This window comes from Gorilla gorilla, chromosome 8 (assembly GCF_029281585.2).
Source record: "Gorilla gorilla gorilla isolate KB3781 chromosome 8, NHGRI_mGorGor1-v2.1_pri, whole genome shotgun sequence".
In the NCBI taxonomy this organism is placed as follows: domain Eukaryota; kingdom Metazoa; phylum Chordata; class Mammalia; order Primates; family Hominidae; genus Gorilla; species Gorilla gorilla.
In genome coordinates, this window is record NC_073232.2 from 86,139,804 (window position 1) to 86,156,623 (window position 16,820).

Consider the following 16,820-nt stretch of genomic DNA (forward strand, 5'->3'; position numbering starts at 1 on the left):
TCTCAAAAAAATAAAAAATAATAAAAACAATCTTTCTCTTTAGAGATAGGATCTTATTCTGTCACCCAGACTGAAGTGCAGGGATGCATCACAGCCTTGAACTCCTGGGCTAAAGTGATCCCCCCATCTCGGCCTCCCTAGTAGCTGGGATTACAGGCACAAGCCACTGTGCCTGGTTTGACTTCTTATTCTTGAAACACCAGAATTACAGACTTGCTTGCCTAGTCACAATGGAGCTAGAACAGGGCAGACACTGTCTCTGCAAAATTATACAGAGATCAGAGACAGTAAAGTGGAGAGAATAAATTCCAGACTCTGGAGCCAGACTGACAGGGTTCCAATCTTCGTTCTGTAACTTAACAGTTATGCAATTTAACATCTGTTGTCTCAGTTGCCTTGCTTATAAAATGTGGGTAACTTTTTTTTTTTTTTTTTTGAGATGGAGTCTCACTGTGTCACTCAGGCTGGAGTGCAGTGGCACAATGTCGTCTCACTGCAACCTCCGCCTCCCAGGTTCAAGCTATTCTTGTGTCTCACCCTCCTAAGTAGCTGGGACTACTGGCACGAGCCACCACGGCCAACAATTTTTTGTATTTTTAGTAGAGACAGGGTTTCACCATGTTGACCAGGCTGGTCTCAAACTCCTGACCTCAGGTGATCCGTCCGCCTCAGCCTCCCAAAGTGCTGGAATTACAGGCGTGAGCCACTGCGCCCGGTCAAATGTGGATACTATCAAAATTACTTTGTTGACCAGCCTGGCCAACATGGCGAAAACCCATCTCTACTAAAAATATGAAAAAAAGCCAGGCATGGTGGTGGGCACCTGTAATCCCAGCTGTTTGGGAGGCCGAGGCAGGAGAATCGTTTGAATCTGGGAGGCAGAGTGAGCCAAGATCGCGCCATTACACTCCAGCCTGGGCGACAGAGCAAGACTCCGTCTCAAAAAAAAAAAAAAAAAAAAAAAAAAACTTCACAAAAAGGATTATGTACTGCAACGCATTGGGCATCTTGTTAAACTTGTCTAACTAATTTTTATTTAAAACTGATAATTATTCTATTCCTTAGATATACTTGAATTTATTTAATCAGAGGATAATTGTTTAAATGTAAGAATGCAGTTCCATCTATTCTGTAAGCTAGAGATCACACATCAACAACATTTACTGGTGAAATTTCGAATGAAGTGCTTCATTTCCACAAGCCAGTGTTCTGACTATAAGAGAAAAATTGTATAGTTGACGTTTTTGGCATGTGGAAGCCACTGGAAAATTATAGATAATGAAGGATGTTATTTTTATCATAAAAGGAGAAGGGTAATTAAGGACTTCAGTGTAAACTTAGCTAAATGAAGAAAATAGTCAGGAATACAAAAATATTAAAGAGTTTAACCATCAAAACTTTTCAGATTAAGATTATTTCATTCTAGTACAATAACACAAAATGCAAAATTCTTTCAACTTGAAACGTTACCCAACGGGCACCCATATGCAGTTCTAAATAGGGAATTCTTGTGATCATAGAGGAACAGTCTATGACATCAGCCAACAACAATGCAGAAATCTTAAAGTAGAAGCGTCACAGGACTTGTTCTTCCAAATGCTTCATGGCAAATATTATTAGGAAATATACTTAACATTTATTTGTTTTTATTCTCAATGTAAGTAAAAATTTACGGTGGTTTGGTTATGGTGATTTTTAGATATGATTTGAAGTCATTTAAGTCCTAATACGTAAATTGGAATTTGAAACTAAAAGTTCATTTCTCTTTGAAGTTTATCCTACCTTGAAAAGTAGACATAAACAGCACACTCTTTAGTTGTGCAGTTTGATCACGAAAGATTCTGCTTTTTCTGTTCTACCTCTTGCAGGTTAAATAACATGCAGTGAAAATCATGTCATAAGAAAATATTTGGAAGCACTATCTGATGTTTTAAATATTGTTTTAGATAAAACTAATCAATATACAACTCACAGTTCCAAGGCAACCACAATGACATTTGTTTAGGCATGTAGTCTATAAAAGAACTAATCGTGTAAGTGCTTAAAATAGTTATTCTTAATGTTTTGTGGGTAAGATCTCATTCAAACCACAACAATGCAGATATGTATGTGTAAGTAAAATTCTGTCTAGAATTTTAGGGGTTTCATGATATCCCATTCATAGGCATGAGGCAACAACTCTGCCTAAGATAATATGTTGTGGGGATTAATTTGAGTGTTGTGTGGGAGGGCGGGAGGGAGGTGCAGGGGAGGTGTTCTTACTTAGCCCAAATGCCTTTTTTTAAGTGAAAGGTATCCTTCCTACTCCCTAATGAATCTGGCCTGAAATTGAGAAGTTCCTAACTTAAAATTGCAACTGCTAACTTTCCTCAAGATGCAGTTAAATGAGAAAATAAATAATATTTTTTATAGTCACTAGCTGTAACGCATTGGCAACACGATCATTTCCTGTAGTGAGTGACCCTGGTTCCTAAAAATAACTCCAGTGCTATTCAATTGCTTATATTGGGCATTTTTTTTAATTCTTATTTGGGAAGGACATTCTCTTCCACAGCTGAAGAAACTCAGTGTTTGAAAAGAGCTGCCTAAAACCCTGTTCCCCGTAGGCTGTTAAAAATGTTCAGCATCTGAATGCTGGTAAGGAATGCTCACACCCATTGGAGGCAATGCTGTGTGGACTTGAAAAGGAAAAAATGGGGCCCCTATATATGGAAAACAGGAAGCAGAACCAGTTGAGGAAGGCTTACTCATCTGTGACCCATATTCAAAGCCATAGTCCAGCCACTGTTAGTTACCTAGAAAAGGAAAAGACTGAATGGCTAGCCTAAGCTCTAAGGGACACATTGCAAATCAGGTCAGGCTGTTGTGCCATTTTCCACCTTATTTTCAAATAAGCAAGGAAATGAAGCCTCAGTACCGCCTGGTGGATACACTGATACATGCCATACCTAGTCAATTGCTGGTTGCCTGATAGCAAACTTAATTTTTTACAGTTCCTCTGGCAATACTCTGTTATGAGTACTGAGGAGTGCTCACTAAATGGAAGCCCTCAAGCAAAAAAAAAAAAAAAAAAAAAAAGTTGCAAATTCAATACACTTCCAGTTTCTCTGCGTTATATGACTATTTGCATGTTATTTATACATATGGAGACTGAAAAAGGAGGAACTGGCAGGACTGTCTCACCCCTTCTTGTTTTTCAAAATGTCAATAATTCCCAGGGTTGCTTTACACCAATACACACAGATTCACATTTTTAGAGATGGGTCTCACTGTGTTGCCCAGGCTGGACTATGGTGGCATGATCATAGCTCCTGGGCTCAAGTGATCCTCCTGCCTCAGCCTCCTGAGCAGCTGGGACTACACATGCACCACCACATCTGGCTAATTTTAGTCCTTATTTTTTAGTTGGGGCTGGGGGTCGGGGGCGGGGGTGGTCTCACTACGTTGTTCAGTCTGGTCTCGAACTCCTGGTCTCCAGCAATTCTCCCGCCTCAGCCTCCTGAGTAGCAGATTCACATTTTAAAACAGTGATTTTAGTTTCTCAGGTAAAGGAATGGAGTTATTTATGATTCAGAAGCACTTCTATGTTAGTATTATACGATGTTATCAGAGACCTCTATTCCTTCCATCCCTATCCCTTCATCTTTTTCTTTTTTAATGTTTACAGAAGGAGTTACATTCAAAGTAACTGGAAGTGACGGATGAGAAAAATATATCTAGGTTAGTCTATAGAAACAGTCCTTAGAAAAGTGGCTGAAGACTTACCTAGCCATTGTCAATCAATTTGCTCCAAAGCCATCACATACATTTATTATACAATGTTATTTAAAATCCAAGTGCCATTGATCATCCAGGGTACTGTTATTAAGAAAAAAAATAAGATTTTTTTCTTAATAAAATCTCCTAGTAGGGCATTTTCATCACATAGCAACTGCCTAATTCTTCATACTCACCCCCACGCTGCAACTCATTTTCCCCTTATTATCACCAATGTTGAAATTAGTCTTCACCTATAAACCTGGAACCTGATTTGCAATATATCCTTACGAATCCCCTTTGAATTTCTAAAATTATTCTTCTTATTCCTTATTATCTGGACACTCTTATTTATAGAGTGATCATATAAATTATCATCTATACTAGGACATACTTTTGAGAGTTAAAAGGGGTGCTAATTAATAATAAGTCAAACTAATACAAACCTAGGCATCCAATAACGTCTTTCTTGCTGAACAACTTTGAAACTTTACTTTGCAAAATGTTAGATGAATAAAGATACATTTTGAAGAGCAAGTAGTAGTATCACCAGTGACAAAACTAAAGGAAACACCGACTTTAATTATTTGACATAATGACTTAAGAGATGGCAGAAGACAATTGATAATAATTGGGAGACAGTGTAGGTAAGGTATGGATTTATCTTGAACTCAAGATACTTATGATGTTCTATTAGGTTGGTGCACGCAGCCATCTGGTCGACCTTAGACACGGGAAGGCAAGCACCGTCTGGTTGACCTTAGACATGGAAAGGTGAGAGCTATCTGGTTGACCTTACACATGGGAAGGCAAGACACATCTGGTAGACCTTGCACCAACCTAATATGATAAGAGATAGCAATGTGGCTTGCACTATTCCTACTTATCAGGATTTCCTGTTTAGCATGTATGCTGACCAACCTTTGCTTAGAGTATTCATAAATTTCATAGCTCACTGTCCACCCATTATTTGTATGAAATCACAAGTAGACTCGTATTCTTGACCAATGACTGCAGTTTTTAGAGAACATGTTTCTTTAATTTCTTTTTCCTCAAAACTCATGACTTCTGTACACAAATTGCTACCTCACACATCAGTTTAGTCAAGTGCTCTAGCCCGGTCCCGGGAGAGCAAAAGGACCCATTTATTCATTTATCAGATATTATCCGAGCCCCTATTATCTGTCCTCGCAACAGTGCTTGATGGTGGTGTTAAAAAGCTCAGTAAATTGTCCTGGAGGAACTAATTTAGTTTAGAGTTGTGCATATGTAAATCTCATAATGTTCTTGTAGCAAAGATTAGCTAGTGCCTCCACCAGTCACGTACAGGGAAAAAAATTCTGGAAATTGTAGTGCAAATCAGGCACGGACCAATTATGCTTTTGAACTATACAGTTTTCTGTGCTGAGACTGGGCCAATTCTGATGAATTCTGAACAATGGTAAAACCGACACCTTTAAAATTCAAGAATGTTGAGTTCTAATGACAGTTTGACCATTGAGATATTAATATAGGAACATCATTTAGCCACTTAAGATTGAACATCCATTAAGTGGGAAAAATAGTGCTCATTTCCTAGAGGTCTTCAGATTGGCTAACCAATAGTTTTGATTTTGCTGGTAAGTAATGAGCAAATTTTCTTAGATGTGATCGCTTCATTTTCTCTTATATTGATTGGCAGCAGCCAAATGGGCATTCCAGTCCCTAATTTCCTGCAAGAGAAACACTTCTATTTCATAAATCTGGTAATTTTTGAGCTCTTTTCCCAACAGGGTGCTGCAGCTCACCAAGCGGAACCCACAGCATTTTCTGCTACCAGGATAGCAGCTTGCCAGCAGCATATACTGAATTACTGGGTTTCAGTATGATTTTGGCTGGTACAGACTTCAATCATCGAATCGACATGCGTTCAGCCATTCTCATAATGAATGTTTCCTTCTCTTTCAAACGTTGTTTCCAGCCCCAATCCCCAAATTTTTTTTTTTTTTTTTTAAAGAGGTGAAACAGAAACTGTACTCCTTAGGAAGAAACTTTTACTTCTCATCCCTGTTCCCCATAAAGGTACCTCCAGATAAATCTATCAAAAGCAGGACCCAACTCACCAGGTTTTCTAAAACGTTCCCCAGTCTCACCACCCTTCGTGACACCCATGGGTTTCCCAAGTCTTCACCTTTCTCTTAGACACAGGCAAGCACATTATCACTCCAGAAAAGCAGTCCTGGCTTAGCCAGTTCCCTTCCAGAAGGACCACGTGGTTTTTGGCCCCACGGAGCCCTGCAGGGTAGGGGGGGCTCATGGTCCCGATTTGCCTCGGGACTCAGGGGGCTTCCGAGATGCAGGATCTCCCGGGCTCGAAACGGGACATCAGTGGACAAACGGGAGCGAGGGTCGAACGCGCAGCTCCGAGGAAGAGGAACTTAAAGAACACGGGCCCAGCAGGCTACACCAGGAACGCGCGGGGCTCTAGGGCGCGTCCGACTCCTCCCGCCCTTCGCAGAGGAGGAAACTGAGGCACGGCGACTGTCTCAACGCAGTCCCGGCCCTGCCCTCCGCGGCCTCCCTCAGGCGCGCTCCCGCGCGGCCGGTTCCTTTGTCCCGGTCGCGCTTCCTGCCCCATCCTCTGCCTCCTCGTAGCCCCGGGCCGGGCTGACGCGGCGGGACAGGAATGCGTTTCCGGAGGGAGAGGGCGGCGGCGGCCTCGGGAGCGGGATCAGACGCGCAGAGGAGGCGGGGCCGCGGTTGGTTTCCTGCCGGGGGGCGGCTCTGGGCCGCCGAGTCCCCTCCTCCCGCCCCTGAGGAGGAGGAGCCGCCGCCACCCGCCGCGCCCGAGACCCGGGAGGCCCCGCCAGCCCGCGGGAGAGGCCCAGCGGGAGTCGCGGAACACAGGCCCGAGCCCACCGCGCCGGGGCCCGGACGCCGCGCGGAAAAGGTAGGGGCCGGCGGGCCTCGGGTGTGGGAGCGCGGGCCGCGGCCTCCGGTCTCCCGTGCGCGGCCGCACTTAGAGCCGCCGGCCGGGCCGCGCCGGGACCTTTGTGCCGGGCGTGGGGGTGGGGGCGGGGGCGGGGGCGGGGGCGGCCGCCAGCGGTTGGGGGCTGGGGCGGGATTCCAGGCTAGTCCAGGAGGAAGTCCGCACGCCGCCACCCGCTTCGGGTCCCCGGCGCTGGCAGCCCCCGGGCGCAGAGCCAGCCCAGCCGCGTTCCGAACGCGAGGGTCGCCGGCCTGGGCGCTGTCACGTCGGGGCTGCTGGAGCTGCGGAGGACCGGGCCCGAACGGCCCCTGACACCTGCGGTCTCCCGCCGGGCTGGGCAAGCGCAGGTGGGAGCCAGCGAGGCCACCCAGGGCTCGGCGTTTGGGACTCGGCGCTCCCCTGGACGGGTCCTGTGCCTTTGTCTCTCGCTCCCTCGCGAGCTGCTGTCTTTGGAGCAGCGTCGAGCCAGCCGTCGGCGCCCGCGGCGGGGACTGGTCTCCTCCGGCTGCCAGGAGGCGGCCCTGGGGCCAGCGCCGCGGGCGGGGGTGGCGGGAGCCGGGTAGAAGTTGGCCTAGCGGAGCCGCTGGGGACCGGGGGTGCGGTGGCGGCAGTGCAGTCCACTTCCCCGTATTTATAAACGTCAAGAGTCGCCGGTCCCTGCCGGGCACCCCGGGACCAGGACGCATGGCCATGGCCAGCTTGTGCTCAGACCCGGTCCGCGAGCCTGAGAGCCCGGCCTGTGTCTAGTATCATTTTACCGCGTGTCATTTCTTAGGCTTCATAAATTGGATTTATGAGACTCCTACTCTCTAAGTAACTTTTATTTAATCAAATTCGTGCTTTTGAGTTCAAAACTTTGCACTCATTGGTATGATCATTAGTAAGTTACACTCTCTAAGCTTCCGTTTCCTCATCTTTGAAATAGGAACAATAATATCCACATTAATAATTCATTTTTATAATAATGACAGTGAGGGCCAAGTTTAGCTCTAGGCATTTTACATGTATTATTTAATTCTGGAACCGCTCTCATGAGATTGGTACTGTTTCGATTCCCATTTTCCGAGTGAAGAAACTGAGGCAAGGGAGCAAAAGTAAGTTGCCTGTGGTCATCAGGAGCTCCTGGAGAAGGCATGGGGTCTAGTTCCAGAGTCCGCGTTTAAACCACAAGTAACCTTCCTAACTATAGTTGTGAAAATCAAATGCAAAATGTAAAAAACTTAGCTTGAGAGTAGATGCTCAATGAGTATTGACTCCTTTTCAGCCCTTCTTTTATAGTAAAAAGATGCTAAAAATATCTCGGAAGGTAATTGGTAACATCATTAGTAAGGTTTCTTTGGGCCAACATGCCACATGGTTAACTTAGGTGGGTAGAATTACTAGGTTATTTTGTTTTGTTTTGAGACAGGGTCTCTGTTGCCCAGGCTGGAGTGCAGAGGAGCCATCACAGCTCACTGCAGCCTCAACCTCCGAGGCTTAAGTTACTTTTCCACCTCAGCCTCTTGAGTAGCTGGGACTACAGGCGCCTGCCACCGTTCCCGGCTAATTTTTTTATTTTTTGTAGAGACAGGATTTCACTATGCTGCCCAGGCTGGCCTCAAACTCCTGGGCTCAAGCTGTCCTCTTTCACCGAGCTCCCAAAGTGCTGGGATTACAGGCGTGAGCCCCTGAACCTGGCCCTTAGTTTTTTTTTTTTTTTTAATTGTAGTGTTGATGCTACAAAAATAACATGCTAGAGGAATTTAGATTAGACATCTTTCTTAAACCACATACGTCCTTTACGATAGGTTATACAGTAGACCAATTTTAGAAATGATAAAGGAACTTTAGTTGGCAGTTACCTGTTCATTTGTGGACATCAAGGCCCAGAGGGGTCAGGACTTAGAGTCTCACTATAATTCTCATATTTTTAAATAATGTTGACTCATTGATCAATATTATATAAGTGACTGAAGATGGTGAAGTGTTAAATAAAAAACATTGGTATTTTGATTACAGGCATTTGGGGAGAAAGTCATTTTACTTATCCCAAAATTGAGTATGAAGGTGGAAGATGTTATTAGAATGCTAGTTAAAAGGACAAAGAATGTGGTTAATGCTTTAATTCTGTAAACAGGAAGCAAATAGATTGTTTAACTCGTCTATGTTGACTTCAGACCTAGACCTACAATTTTAAGTGTTTGTGATTTTCTTAACAATGTAAAGTTCTATATTAAAGTTATTTTTTAATAACCCTCAACATTCTGCACATGAGAAGCATGGAATCAGCAATTCTGAAAGTCACTGGATTTAGTAATTTTAACAATTAGGCAGCTTTCTGGTCAGTATAATTTAATTTAAATCAGCCCCGAATTACCATCATGAATGAAAATGTAGCTCTACATTGGTGTTCTTCCTAACTCTGGGAGTGACACTGGGGACATCTGGTCATATTATAATAATGAAAAGTGGTCAAACAACTTAACATGGTGCCAGTTTTCCTAAGCGTGCTTGCCACTGATTGTAATGCTTTTATTGTTTGGCTTCTTGATAAGTAAGTTATGGCTTACAGCGGGGAGTAGTATAGTGTTCTGTCTGAAAAAATATTCATTAATATTCTGTAGCTGCTCTGGTTTGCCCTTAACTATGCTGCTAGTGTGATAAGCTGAAACATCTTGTAACTGGTAAAAGTTTCAGATAACTTAACTTTCTGAATATGTAACAAGCTGCATGTATCTGAAAGGGTTCATTTAGACTTCTGTTAGATATTAGCAGATTTTCTCACTCTGCAAGAGAGTTAGGATCTGTTAGGTTGTGGGTGGAATCCTGGAGATTATGCCGGGTAAATATGTAAGTACCTGTATTGTATTAGCAGTGTTTACTCTGACTTGGTTTTAGGTTCTGAGAGTTTGGCTGGTTGTTTTTTCAGAGGTGGGAGGTATGGAGTAGAGAGGTTAAGATACAGAAAGGTACATTCGTCTTCTGAATCCTGAAGTGTTATGCTAGGGGTATCTATAGCTGTGGAAAACTGAAAAGATATTATGGTATGTACCCAGGTTAAAGGGGGTACAGTCCGTAAAAGTCAGAATATTAGCAGCCTTCCAATATGTCTGTCGGTAGGTGAAAAAAAAAGTTTCTCTCTTTCAGGAGCTGTGTACAAAAGGATCCAAACTATACTTTGTACATTTGTTATTGTTTTAAAAGTGGCTGTGAGTTTTTAGAGGTCAGCTAACTTTAAACTTGCCGTTTGGTTTGTGACTTTAGAAGGTAGAGTTAACTATATTTAGCAATATGCTTAAGCGTGTGCATATCACCTCATGAAACGTGTGTGTGCATGAGAAAAGCTGCCTCCAGTACACATACATATGTATATACACACATACACACAAGCACATATATGTATGTATTTCTTATAGGACCAATCTCATTGTACATAATTTCAAAGCACAGGTTCCTATCTCGAGGGATGCATAAAAAGACTCACTGAAGTATAGGGAGAAAATTTTAGGTCTACTATTATGTTTGTTGAGCTCATGACTTTAAAATTTAAAATTTTGATTATGATTGATAATCTTACTATATTGCTGTAGAAGTACATGTATCTGAATTTATAAATTGCATGTATTTTGGGTGCAGGTATGCCCAGAATTTTTTTACTGATAAAGGTGAGTGGTCAGAAAGCTTTGCAGATCCCTATATGGAGGATGATTTGAGGGGGTTCAAGAACTACTGTATTTGGGAGGGAGAATTGATAAGACTTGATAAGAGAAATGAAAGAAACCCAGTGTGACACTGGTTTCTGGCTAGGAGGTGCTGTTCACTGAGGTGAGAGGGTGAACACAAGCTGGGGGTGCTGGCTGGCTGGAGCAGAGGGGAAATGATGACCTTATGAGGCCAAGTTTTTTTTTTTTTTTTTAAGGTGACCATGGGACATAGGTGGAGATGTCCAAATTGCAGTTGAATACACAGATGGAGAGCTTAAAAAAAGAAAAAACTCTGAGAGATTTCAATTTGGGAATTCTTAGTCTATTGCTGGTTGAAGCTGTGCATGCAAACACCAAAGGAGGGTGTGGAGTGAAAAACAGGCTGAAGGAGGACCTGGGAACACTTTTAATAGTCAAGGGGGTGGTTGAGGAAGAGGAATCCAGAAAAGCATTTACCTTCCCCAGTTTCTTCTCTGAACTTCTAATTCCTCTGAGTGGCATTTTTGTGAGTGACATAGGTATTTCTGGGTTTTCCAGTGATTGGCATGTTTGAGTTAGAGACAAAAAGACTTCATTGGTCACATTTCTTTGTGGTAATTTATTTTCAGATACCTGATCAGAGAAGCAGTTTGATGTAGTAAAGGCTTCTCGATTGGGAGACAGGAAACCTGGGTGTCAGTGCCCGGTGTGCCACTGAATTTCTGTGTGACCTTTGTCAGAGTACTATACTTCCAGAGCGTTGGTTTCCACATCTACCCTATAAAGCAGTCTGCATGTTTCTCTCATTCTCTTGTTCGAGGAGTTGGAGGATAGCTGCTGCCTGATGTAAGCAGAGTGCAGTTCTCTTTCCATGAGCAACTTTTTTTTTTTTTTGTATCACCAGAGAGTGTAGGCACTGTGCCACTTACTCTGTTAAGGATACCTGCCAGCGCTGACCAGCAACATCTGTCCCTGTCAGCTCTGCATCAGGATGTAGCTTGGCTGTACATTACATTTTATTCTATCAGTACATGGAGTACCAGTTACCTGAAAAATGCTTTACTCAGTGGGCATGAATCAAGAAGTTGGCATGCTCTTTGATGTTGAGTCTGTTGTCTAGTTGGAACAAGTTGTGTTCAGTTCAGGAAAACATAAATACCAAAGAGTGTTTTATACAATGTACTGTACCATAAAATACTGTACCATGTAATATTCCCTAACAGTGTTAGAAAAATCTCAGCATTGGCTTGTGTGGTTTTGGAACACGTTGTGTAGGAGATGAGGCCTGAGCTTGGAATGGTATGAGCGAAGGTTGGATGACAGATGGGTGTCACATTCAAGGACAGCATGGGAAGAATCCAATCTAATTTCACAGATAGTACTTGGCCACTTTGTTACCTATTAGGAGTTATGTATAATATCATATATATCAGAAGGATATATGAAGGCTATATAAAATGAAGGCCTGGGTTCTTGCCCTCCAACACTAGCCTGATGAGAGACACAGACATGAATACAATTAGTTACAATAGAAGTTTGAATAGAAATAACACTATATTATTGAGCATCACTGAAGATTTGTCATTCGCTCTGCTGGGCACTATCAAAGCTGTTTTGGAACCACAGAGAAGGAGTAGTTAATTAAGTTGATTTTGGTTGGTGAGGAGATGAAGAGGCAATAAAGACAGAAAGGAAGAAGAAAAATCAGCATTCTATTTTGTGTAGGGAGTATAGTTTCAGTGGAGTGATGAGGAAAATATTCACATACGAAATTAGGTATGTACCATTTGAAGTATGGAAGTCGCATTTTTCTGTATAAATGTTTATTGAATGAATATGTAAATAACAAGCTTTCATAATCTATGAAATTAGCAATAGATTATTCTTCCCCATGTACAATATTTTATGGTTTATGTATGATTTTCTTCATATTATGATTTCAGTGCTTCTTTTAAAGGGGTGGTACAGGGTCATGTTTGATTATTGGAGGAGGAAATTGGAGTTTGAAAATACATTTGGTAGTATAATGTTATGTTAGAAAAATGTTACAAAAAAGTACAATAGGGAGTAAGATTTATGCTTATTAAAGAAGCATGGATTAAAAAGATTGAGAAACATTTATTAAAGAGTCACTGAGGTTCTTGTTTTAGAAGGCCATGATTAATGAGTTGGAGAACAAGAAGCAAATTTGGTAATCATGTAAATTATGAGCTGTTGACCACCTAGAAAGATATTTGCTGATAAGAGCTTTCATATAATGATCATATTTTATCTTTCCAACAATTAGATACTGTTTACAGCTTACTGATGAGTAAAATGAGAAACTTTTTTTCCTATGTTTATCATGGTTTTAAAACATTTATCATGTATTTAAAATACTGTATGCACTCCACCACAGACAGGATGGAGAGGAAGATGTGACAAAAGATGTGGTCAAAATTAGTTTTAATCAAGGAAGCATTTTGGAATGATCTGCTTAAAAAGTGGATATAATTACGCAGTTTGAGAAGATAATTCTCCTTAATTGAAATTACGGGGAATAAGTCTTGCTCTCAGGTGTTTGATACCGTTGATCATGCTGGTTCTTTTGCTAGCTCCACTCACAATTATCTTTGACAACTTGCCCCAAAGTAAACTTTCTCAACCAAAACCGTTCCCAACTTCTTTCCTCCTCACAGGGAAAGGCAAAAAAGTCTGCAGACATAGAGAGTGGAAAGAAGGAACAGCATACTAGGCTGGTTTGAAAAACAATCAATTGCTAGGTAATAATGTCTTATCTTTTGAGTGGAAGGAGGAGCTGGGAAGAATTAAGTTCGGGCAGGTTTTTTGCTCATTTTGGATCAGCCCTTCATATTATGGCTTAATAGCTTTGTTTATAGTGTATTTTTCTGCTTTTATTTTAAGTTCATCCTCTGAAGTCTTGAGTTAATTTTGTGCCCCTTTACCCCCATTTGAATTAAATGCTTCATTTTTTTCCCGTTTCTCACATAAAGCTATTTTTTTTTTTCAGGACAGGGAGGGGCTGGTGGTGGTGGTGGTGCTGTACCAGTTGTCTGTTTATGAGATCACCATTAGACAACGTTTCTAATTGGCTTGAATTATTTGAATTTTGTGTGATTTTCCTGTTATGTTGATTCTGTTCTTGGTGTCTATGAGTTCTGTAGAGGATTCCAGCCTAAATTTTCTTCCTTAGTTCTGTTTACTTTTCCTCGACTTTTGTGGTTTTGCTCTTTGATCACTGTCAAGATCTATTTGAGATTTTCTGACTTTCTTGAAGAGCGTAATGAGATCTAGATTTTCTCTTATTTTTAAAGAAGATTCTTCACTGACTTCCTTTCACTTTTTGTTCTGTGGAAGTCTTTCCTAGGTGTTAAGTTTCCAGGCTTTACCTCCCCCTACCCCCAACGTATTATCTTTTAGGCATTTTGTTTGCCAGTGCGTACTATATCCGTTATTTATCTTTCCCTTGCACTTGTAGATTGGGTGGTGATAAAAATCTTCCATATTTCATTTTCCAGGAGAAGGTGGGTAGAGTCACTAGTGATGAATTTTATCTTCAATCTGTTGTTGTATAATTTTCTTAAAGTATCTCGCCCTGTTGTGAGCTGTTCTCAGATTTCAAATTGTTTTGTGAACCTATAGCTTTGGAGCAGCCAAACCTTTGTTGTTAGAGCTTCTTAGCCCAGGCTGTCATTATCATTGTGTGAGAAGGGGTTAGTGCTCTTTAAAAAGCCATTTTTCTTCTGGGTGGGAGTGGTGAATTTTAGATGGTTTTCTAATTCACACTACTTTTCTGTTTGTCAAGGAGAGGAGAAGAGGACTTCAAATGTGGTGTTACATCTTTGGGATCCCTTAGCCTCTTCTCTTTCATGTCTCCTTTTTTTTCTTCTCTATTCTTTCTGCTAAGTTTTGTTAATCATTAATGCTAGCTTATTAATATTTGGGCCATAAACACCTCTGTAGTGACCAACACACCTCTTCCTGCCAGATGGAAGGAAAAAAAGTGTTGAGTTTTAATTGTTCTTCCTGTAAGGGGAAAGGTTCCCTTTCCATGGGAGGAACTCATCTCCACATGTCACCCTCTCAGATGGTACAGAATTCAGAAAGATTTCTCAGTTTCTTCCATTCATGTTTTTCTCATTTTTGTTACTCTCTGTGTGGGATAAGTGGGAGGAACCTCATGTCTTTCAATTTGGCTCTGTGTTCTTCTTCTGGAATATATTGATTTTTAAATACTAAATCTGTTATTGGCCTATTTCTTCCCCTTTTAAAAGCAGATACAGAAAATAATGATGGTAGAACAGACTTGGGATGAATCCAAGTTTATTATAATTTTTAGGAGACATTTATGATATACCTCTATAGGTATCAGAATCTTTTCTACTATTAAGGTGAACAGATTTGAGATTTTGTGAAATCTTTTGTGTATTCTTTTTATTTGAGTTGGCTTTTAGGTGGCTTATTTTTCAACTCTGGAATGAACATAACATGTTACATATGTTACAACTTTTTTTCTAAAGTGTAGTTGTTTAATTTCTACAAAGATAGTCCACATAAAGTTTCTAAAGATTGTAAATTTAAAAGGAAATGCCAAATGAATTATTCGTAAAATTGTTTAAAAAAATTAATAAATAATGAGTGTGTATTTAAAAGTTTGAACATGATATAAAACAATACTTTTATGGATAAAGATTAGTTTACAGTGAAGATTAAAACAATTATGCACTATTTTTGACAGTGGAAACAATTGCACATATTTGGGTTAACCACTAAAATGAGATTATTTGTGGGTGGTGTTTAAGATTGTTTGTTGTTCAGGGAATGAATTATGACCCCTTAGATAAAATTTCATATGGTAAAAAATGACCTTAAGGTGAAATGCTTTTATAGGAACAAGACACAAAACCTTTGTCTGTACTTATGAAATATGGCAATTAAAATAACTTTTCTTGGCCTCTATTAAGTTCAAATGCCCAAGAAATAAACTCATAGAACATTATAAGCCCTTTCCATTTCTGTGCCCTGAGTCAGTTCTAACACTAGAAGGATGTTCTTTATTTTAAAATAGTGATTAAGTAGGCTTTCAAAAAATTACAGTTTAATGAAGTCAGGTCATAGCTTCTGGATACAGATAGTCAGGTTTCAATTCCACCTGTGCAACTTTTGATTCCACCATTGCAAGTTGTTCAGTCTCTCTGTGGTTTTGTTTCCTCATCTGTAAAACAAAGACACTATTATTCTTCACCTCATTGAGTTACCTGGAGGAGATAGATGCTATTATTTTATCATTATTATTATCATATCCATTTGAAGGTGCTGAAATAAAATTCTGATTTTTTAAAGTTCTAAATGAAATAACTTTTTGTTACAAATTACTTCAAATCATCAAAACTTAGTGTATTATACTCTTCTTGCCTGTGCCTAGTCTGGCCCTCTCAATTGAGAAGTCAGTCTTTTTTTTTTTTTTTTTTTTTTCCAGTAATCCACAGTGAGCAGCAGTCCCTGAACGAAATCATATTGCTAGTTGGGTTTGATTAATAAAACACAGAATTTGTATTCTAGTCCTTTCACGGGGGTTTCCTTCCTTGTGATATAAGAACCTTGTCTTAGTCTTTGTGCTGCTATAACAGAATGCCACAGACTGGGTAATTTATGTCAAGGTTCTGGGGGCTGGGAAGTCCATTATCAAGGGGTTGGCATCTAATGTCTTTCTGTTGCATCATCCCATGGTAGAAGGCGGAAGGGCAAGAGAGTGAGAGAAGAGAAGGAGGCCAAACTCAGTCTTTTATCTGGAACCCATTCTCCGCTCCTGTGGTAATAGCATTAATCCATTCATGTGGGCAGAGCCCTCATGACCTTATCACCTCTTAAAAGTCCCACCTCTCATCACTGTTGCTTTGGGGATTAAGTTTCCAACACGTGAACCTTGGGGACACATTCAAAGGATAGCAAACCTCAAAGGTTCCTCCTTATTTCTATTTGTACTAGGTATGTTATTCCCTCCCCTCAATCTTTTTTTAAGGGTTTCTGTGATGTTAGTGTTCAGAGCATTTGTATTTTGTCTACTATGTTTTTATGATATTAGTGTTCAGAGCATTTGTATTTTGTCTAACATTTACTACCTTAAATGTTTTGTTAGTATAAAATATTTAAGGTTTTGCTGCTTTTATTACTTTATGAACACATTTGTCAGGAATCTGATTGTTAGAAAGCACATTAAATAGAATTCTATTTGGATGTGGAATCTATAAAGAGTATAATAAGGTTTTGATATTGAGGATGTCAGTGTATGAACAGCTATAACAATCCACATTAATCTATTTTCTGTAGTTATGTTACTTCTAACTTTCAGACTTTATCCTTTCTTTCATATCTTGTGTCTTCCCTAAAGTGGATCCAGTCGGTTTTCTGGTTATAATTACAATTGAAAAAAA

At 40.6% G+C, this 16,820-nt stretch overlaps 1 protein-coding gene and 1 long non-coding RNA gene across 3 annotated transcripts in view; one reads left to right on the forward strand and one right to left on the reverse strand.

Annotated features, from left to right (window-relative positions):
• LOC134759219 (uncharacterized) overlaps positions 1-6,399 on the reverse strand; it is a 121,751-nt gene extending 115,352 nt beyond the window's left edge. The window contains exons 1-2 of the long non-coding RNA XR_010135237.1: positions 5,859-6,399; positions 3,766-3,858 (exon numbers count right to left, since the gene is read on the reverse strand). This is a non-coding gene — a long non-coding RNA (uncharacterized lncRNA). The remainder of the gene's footprint in view (positions 1-3,765; positions 3,859-5,858) is intronic.
• Positions 6,400-6,491: 92 nt separating this feature from the next.
• ITGB1 (integrin subunit beta 1) overlaps positions 6,492-16,820 on the forward strand; it is a 57,892-nt gene continuing 47,563 nt past the window's right edge. Inside the window, exon 1 of one of the 2 annotated variants that reach the window (XM_031015488.3) lies at positions 6,492-6,685. The gene's annotated coding sequence lies outside the window, so the exon portion shown is untranslated. Of the gene's footprint in view, positions 6,686-6,848; positions 7,072-16,820 lie in introns of those variants that run through there. The other variant, XM_004049247.4, reaches the window with a different exon arrangement.